Source organism: Helianthus annuus, chromosome 5 (genome assembly GCF_002127325.2).
Source record: "Helianthus annuus cultivar XRQ/B chromosome 5, HanXRQr2.0-SUNRISE, whole genome shotgun sequence".
NCBI lineage: Eukaryota > Viridiplantae > Streptophyta > Magnoliopsida > Asterales > Asteraceae > Helianthus > Helianthus annuus.
In genome coordinates this window covers 15,708,261-15,716,042 of record NC_035437.2, presented here as the reverse complement: position 1 = coordinate 15,716,042, position 7,782 = coordinate 15,708,261, and the positions used below count along the sequence as shown (strand labels likewise).

General features: G+C 41.6%; 1 non-coding gene across 1 annotated transcript; it reads left to right on the top strand.

The window, feature by feature from the left end:
• The first annotated feature begins 6,444 nt into the window (after nt 1-6,444).
• LOC118492698 lies at nt 6,445-6,551 on the top strand. The gene has a single exon (XR_004894700.1). It is a non-coding gene; the product is annotated as a small nucleolar RNA R71 (small nucleolar RNA).
• The last annotated feature ends 1,231 nt before the right edge of the window (nt 6,552-7,782 follow it).

The window sequence follows — 7,782 nt, the reverse complement described above, 5'->3', positions numbered from 1 at the left end:
TATCAATTCACAAAGAGTTATATAGCGGAAGCATATGATAAGTCGTTTAGCAATTGTTTCATAATAAAACTCAAAACCAATGTATCAACTATAAGTAATCCAATAGCTTCGATCCATGACCACTCCAGCACTCCCAGATAGCAAGACCATGTCCCAAGGTTAACGACCTACAAGCATGCAAACAAGTGTGTCAGACTACGCTGGTGAGTTCAAGGTTTTGTTAACGTGTTGAGTTACCAGATGTATGTTAATGCGATTCAATGTTGCGTTACGATGTTGCTCATGTTAGATACCCTAGGGAGTGTGCCCATGTGTATCCGGGGAGTGGGTACCCCTTAACGACCGATTGCTATGTTGCCTTCGTTAGATACCCTAGGGAGTGTGCCCATATGTATCCGAGGAGTGTGCCTCTAACAACCAAAGCCATACCCAGATAATTAGTTCACGCCCGTCCTTACCGCCCGGTGTGAGGTTTCCCACCTAATAGCGCTATCAACTAATTACCCCATTGCCCTCCAGGCAATAACCAAAACCGATTAAGTTGTTTACCCAATGTTTCCCTTCCAAATGTTTACCAGTTGTCCCAAACCACCGGGACGCATGCTTGAGAAAATGCAATGAACTCACCTTGGTTTGCTCGGCAGATTATACCAAAGTTACTTGAATTAAAAGTGGTCAATCACGTCCTAACAGGATTACCATTCAAGTCAGGTTTGGTTTAAGTAAGGCACGTATGGTTACACAGAGTTAGCATGTTACGAACACGTATAGATCATGGCAACACTTAACAGTCAAACATTGTGCGAATAAGATAAACCCAATGGTAATCGGCCCAACATGTTGTGCGTTCCAACAACATGTTGTGCGATCCAATAATCTGGCCCAATAAACATAAGCATTCCAACAACCTTCCCGGCCCAATAAGATTAAACGACTTGTGCGATTTATCAGCCTTGTTCGGGTGACTTGGGCTTGTTCGGCCCAACAACAAAACGATAATCATCTAACATAACTACGGCTCAATTAGATATCAATTACGGGGTTTGTGCGATCCGTTACAGGTTGTGCGACTAGAAGATTTGGGCTGCCCGGCCCAACAGTATAACCTAACATCTTGTGCGTGTTGGGTCCTTGTGCGATGGGCACTTGTGTGGCCGGCTTGTGCGATCAGACCAGATCGCGTATAGTTGGACCTTGTGCGACCGGACAGCTCGTGCGTATAAGCATGTGCGATCAGATCAGGTCCCAATTGACCTGATCTTGTGCGATCCATTAGATTATCCGGGACTTATGGCAAACGGTTACACATATTATTAGTTTCCAAGTTTTCATCAATCACTTAACACAATCAATTCACAGTTACATCGGTTTCCAAATCAAACCAATTAACATGTTTCTCATCATCCAACAAGCATATCATCGATCAAACTAGGGTTTCTATTACGAACTTCATATGAACCCTAACCGGTTTAATCATGATCAAGCATTAAAATCATTCCCTCGGATCAACCCTATAACCTAAACATATCATCCGAATTCTTGTGTAACAAACCGGGAATATGACGTTCTAGTCGATTATCATTCATACAGATCCGATTACGATTCATTCAAATCTTAAATCACATAATTAATTCACACCACCCTACACTCGATGATAGTTCAATCCGATTATTATTACCACACACATATGAGCCGATTCATCTTAACATTAATAGCTATAACACAACATCATGCAACCCTATGATAATGATTTCTCAACATGAACGGATTGAATCAAACATATACACACACCTTCATCGATCAAGCATAACATCAAATAACAACAAACACATAAAATACTAACCGGATTAGAGAATGATCCGAAACACTAAGAACTTCGATGATGTGTGCGGTTGCCTTCGAGTTCGTGAGAGAGAGAGAGAAGAGCTAGGGTTTTGTGAGTGTGTGGGTGTTTGTAACAAATGAGGAGGTTACCAATACTCTAGGTGCTAATCAACTAATAAGGGTTGGGCCAAACCCACACTTGGGGCTGCCCTATAGTCCGAATACAAGTGATGCGGCCCAAAGGCCTTATGCGTTCGAGTGTGCGTTGTGCGGTTGGTTCATGTTGTGCGTTTGGGCCAATATATACATACATACATTGCATTACATAAAACACAAAATCATAACGTTTAATAATCGTAATAGTTCACATAAGCACGTAACGTTACACAGAAGTAGGTTCGGATTACGAGTTGTCACAGTATCCCCAACTAAAAGAAATTTCGTCCCGAAATTTGGTACGCACTCACTAACGTAAGCTATATTGTTCACTAGTTTTCCTGGGGTGTCACAATTACACTAAACACTTGTCTTCACCAAGTGATGTAAGAGACTTAGGCAAACATGGCCTTTAATTGTCAAGAACTCATACAATCAATCTTGGATCCCGAGACGACTCACACACTCTACGATGGACAAGGGATGATGGTGTTATGGTGGTGGTGGGTGGTGGGTGAAGTGTGAGAGAGGTGGTGTGCCAAGGGATGAGTTGCAAGAGCTCCAAAGACTCTTATTTATAGGATGAACAGAAGCTCGGGCACGGCCCCGTGTCCGCTGGGCACGGCCCCGTGTCCATCCGCGTCTCTCTATTCATTAATTGCAATTCGCAATTGCAATAAATGCGTCTGTAGGGAGTTGACCACGCCCCCGTGTCCGCTGGGCACGGCCCCGTGGTGGGCAACAGAAGCTTCTATGGCTTTTTCTTTTCTGCTGACCTTTGGGCACGGCCCCGTGCTCACTGAGCACGGGGCGTGTTCAGTCTTCTGTCTTCTTTGTTTTGGTTGGGGAGATGCTGTCAGGAGGTCGGGCATGCCACTTTTTTTCCTTTCTTGTATTTATGTTAGATTTAGCTGTCTTTTTGCTTCTTTTGTTATTTTGAGCTCATTTAATCCTGAAAATACAAAAGGAAGACAAAAGCACACTTTTTCTAACATTAGTACTAAAAAAAAAGGGTTAGTTTTATGCCACAATTGATGTAATTTATATGTTGCATTTTGTGCACATCAAATACCCCCACACTTGAATCTTTGCTTGTCCTCAAGCAAAACTCTTTATAATGTGGCTTACACACCCAAATGGAATGGGTAGAAGAGAAGTTTTAGGCTTGTCATAGAGTGTCGGGATTTCCAAGATTCTTTATTTAGGTTTTATTTTTATTTATTTACAATCATATTCGTCATGATTTATTAAAAACGTTTCATAAGATAAATTACTTATTAGGGCATAACATACCTTTTTAAAATTCCATTTATATAGAAGTTCACATACCTCACGGGGAATCACTCAACACTCGACCGAAGGTGTATTTTTTTAGTGAATCACTCGAGAGCGGCATGGAACTTACTCCTACCATAAGCTTGCCAAGCAATCAATCCTCCTCCTTTTTAACTATATACCCTTGTAGATATCAAGAGGACTTTTGGGTGAAGGGTTAGACTTGGGCTAAAGGTGGGTGGTTGGGTTAGTGGTTAGTAAAAGGGCGAAAAGCGTAACAATCGTCGGTTTTTGAAAGACTTTCTATTTTTTTCATTTTTATTTATTTTGATGAACCATTATTTCAAACAAAGTTATTTTTGATGAACTTGTTTGTTTATTTGGTTTCATCAAAATATAATTATATATATATATATATATATATATATATATATATATATATATATATATATTTAAGTGGGTAAAAAGGGTGATTGTTTTGGGTTAAGAAATGAAAAGGTTTAGGCTCAAAGGGGTTAACTAGGGGGATTTTGGGTAGGTGGTAAAAAAAATGAAAAATAATGGTGTAGAAAGAAAAAGGGTGAGTCCTAATGCCTCCATCATTTACTTACTCAGGTTTAAGTTGGTAAGGACAGGGAATGTATTGTCGTGGCAAGTTCTAGAGTCGTACGAACCAAGCGGCTATTCACACAAGAAACGAAAAATGAGCATTTAGTGTAAAGATATGTATTTGTATGCTCGATAAAGGCTCAAAACTCACTTTTGTGGGAAAGGGTTTTTATGTGATCAAGTATATATAATCAAATTTTAACTGAGTTTGTCATGCCGTTTCATAATTTTCTTATGTTGGTTCTTTTTATTACGACGCTATCGGTTGTAAACTTGTAAAAATATAACCTTGTTAGAACTTGAATTCCCAACTTAAACTTAGACAAGTAAAAAAATGAAAATTTTTGAGAAAAAAAAAATTGGGGGTGATTAGCGGTTCCAATAGAGTTTTGTGTAAGGCTTGTTATTAGGACTTGCATGATTCAAGGTTTTAGCATCCCCCACACTTAAATTACACATTGTCCTCAATGTGTCCCAAAAATAAGTTTTTAGGTTGATTGAATGTGTAAAATGGTGTTAAAAGGAAAGTTTTATGTTACTGGCATCCTGGACACGGCCCCGTAGTGACCGGGCACGGCCCCGTGTTCAGGTGCCAGTGACAAAAATTAATGAAAAGAAACAGAAGCCTGGACACGAGGGCGTGTTCAGCGAACACGGCCCGTGTCCAGTTACCTGAACTGGGCAATTTTCTGCAGAGTGTGCAGCACGGGGCCGTGTTCGGCGGACACGGCCCGTGCTGAACTTACTGTAATGAAGAAATTGTTGTCGGATGGCCCTGTTTTCGTGCATGGGGCGATGTTTCTCATTTCCCTTGTTATCCTTCACCATCACGAGTGTGTTTTATTCCTGCAAATTAAAATTAAACTAAAAGACTAAACTAAGGATAGTTCCGCGGAATGCCTCCGTGGTGCGCCACGTTTATAAGGGTCCTTGTCTAGACCCAAAGTGAGGTTATATGTTTTCCGAGCAGGATGTTTTGCATCCCATGTTGCACCGTCGGAGAGCCTCATCCAAACTTGAATCAATAACCTTCATGTAATTTACCGGGTCATCGTCCTCTACTCTCTTTCCAACCCCAAACTTCACTTCCTTATCCCCATACTTCAAAGTAAGTGTTCCGTCATTCATGTCTACCACTGCTTGTGCGGTGGCTAGAAATGGCCTCCCAAGTATGAGGGGGACTTCGCTATCTTCTTCCATATCTAGTATGACAAAGTCGGCCGAGTAGACGAAATTGTCGACTTTGACCAATAGATTTTCAGCGACACCTTGCGGGTATTTGACGGACCTATCGGCAAGTTGGTAGGGCTCGTTTTTCCTAGGCCGAGTCGTTTGAACATTGATGCGGGCATGAGGTTAATGCTAGCCCCAAGGTCGGCTAGTGCATTACGAATGGGGGATTCCCCGATCGAGCAAGGAATTGTGAAGCTTCCGGGATCAATTTTCTTTTGGGGGAGTTTGTTGAGTACGAGGGCGGAGCATTCTTCGCCTAGATTAACTAATTGCAATGATTCAATTTTCCTTTTATGAGTGAGGAAGTCCCTCATGAATTTTGAGTATTTAGGCATTTTAGTTAGGACTTCTATGAAAGGAATATTAACATGCAATTGTTTTAGTAGACTTTCGAATTTTGCAAATTGCTCATTGGTCTTTTGACGAATTAACCTACCGGGGTACGGAACCGGACGAGCATTGGTGGGCTCTTGAAGTAGAGGAGAAGCCTTATCTTGTTGGGGCGGTGTTGTGCTCTCCTCATTTGGTGGTGGCGGAGCTTCCGCGGGACCCACGGTACGGTTTCTTAATGTTATGAGATGAACTTGTGCTTTTGGGTTTGTTTCGGTATTACTTGGTAACGCGCCTTGTGGTCTCTCGGAGAAATTTTGAGCTAGTTGATTTATTTGTTTTTCAATGTTTTGTATACTAGCTTGTTGATTTCTAAAATTCGATTCCGATTGTTGAAATTGATCCGAGTTTTTCTTTTCAGTGTCAGAGATGAGGCGAGATATAGTATCTTCAAGCCTTTCTCGTCCACCTTGTTGTTGAGGGAATGTTTGTGACTCATTTCTTGGTTGTTGAAAGTTTGTTCGTTGGTTTAGACTTTGTTGGTTACTACTATTGCCGGGTTCTCTCCAACCAAGGTTAGGGTGGTTATGCCATCCTTAGTTGTAGGTACCCGTTGGAGGACCCGACGGCCTAGGTCTATTATCAATGTAGTTTACCGACTCTGTTTGATCATCTGTTTCTTTCATACAACTCCAATTTTCATGTGGTCCACCACACCCTTCGCAAGCCATTACCGAGACCGTTTTTGTCATTTCTAACTTTTTAATTTTTGAAGAAAGGGCCTCGATTTGGGCTTATAGAGAAGTGCTTTCATCAACCTTATGGGTGCCCGGGGCAATAGATTTATTGCCTCAGGGAGTGTGCCACTGAAAATTGGTTTGAACAATTTCCTCGATTTGATTGTATATTTCATGTGGGCAGCGATTACCTAAAAGTCCCCCGGAGCTAGAGTCAAGTGTTTGTCTCGTGTGTGGCAACAACCCATTATAGAAAGTGGACACTTGTTGCCATACCGCAAGACTGTGATGGGGACACTTGCGCAATAGTTCCTTGAACCTTTCCCAAGTTTCATATAAGGATTCCCCATCCTCTTATGAATATGTATTAATTTCAGTCATTAATTTAGTCGTTTTAGCGGGAGGGAAATACTTATATAGAAATTTTTGGGCTAGTTCATCCCAGGTGTTTACCGAACCAACTGGGAGGGCGTTGAGCCAAGCTTTTGCTCGATCTTTTAGTGAAAATGGAAACATTCGGAGGCGGATGGCGTCATTTGATGCTCCATTGATCTGAAAGGTATCACATATTTCTAAGAAACTAGTAATATGTAGATGGGGATCCTCGTCCGCAAGCCCATGGAAGGTTGCGGAGTTTTGAAGCATTTGTATCAAATGTGGCCGAAGTTCGAAGTTGTTGGCTTCAACATTCGGTGCATTGATAGCGGCGCCGAGATTACCCATGGTGGGTCGTAGGTAATCCATGAGGGTACGTTGGTCCGCCATTGGAAGTGGGTCCCCCGAAACTTTCCCTTGGTTTTTAGCTTTAAGCCTTTTTCTGAGAAAGCGTTCGGGTTCTTCTAGAGGTTCTTTTATGTCTTTATTAGAACTGGAGCTCATACACTACGTAGAAGGTTCAGATGTGGCGTCTGGTTCCAAGCCTGCAATAAAAACATATAAGAATGTTGGTCAGAAAGTTCACCACGGCCCCGTGCTCAGCGAACATGGCCCGTGGCCGGAGATACAGCGATTGTTTTCCAGATCCCTGTTATTGGAAAGTTGGACACGGCCCCGTGTTGCACCGACACGACCCGGTGCTCAGCCCTCTGTAACTCGGAAAATAAAAACTGCCAGTGACACTGCTGGGCACGGCCCGTGTCCGACCAGGCACTGCCCATGCTGAGCTCTGTAGAAGCTGAAAGATTAAGAAAATCCTAAAAAAAATAAAAAGAAAATAAAAGAAATGATTAGGCCGTTGATTCCTAACTTTCATAAAATCCTTGTGTCCCCGGCAACGGCGCCAAAAACTTGATGCGTGTGAAGTGCGATATATTTTAGATGCATATTTTAAGCCCTTTTTACACTTTTTAGCAAAGTTTTAAATTTATAAAACACGATATTGACTAACACTAAACACACATATGGGCAAGTGCACGTGTCGTGGACGTAGTATAGTGTTGGTAAGATACCGAGGTCGTCCAAGGACACAAGAGCTTTTAGTACCGGTTTATCCTCAACGTCTAATCAAATCAAAAAGTTAGAAAAAGGTTTTTAAACTATGAAAATAAAACTAACTAAAATGCTGAAAAATAAAATAAAAATAAAAACAGATAGAGAAGATGAATCACTTGGATCCGAC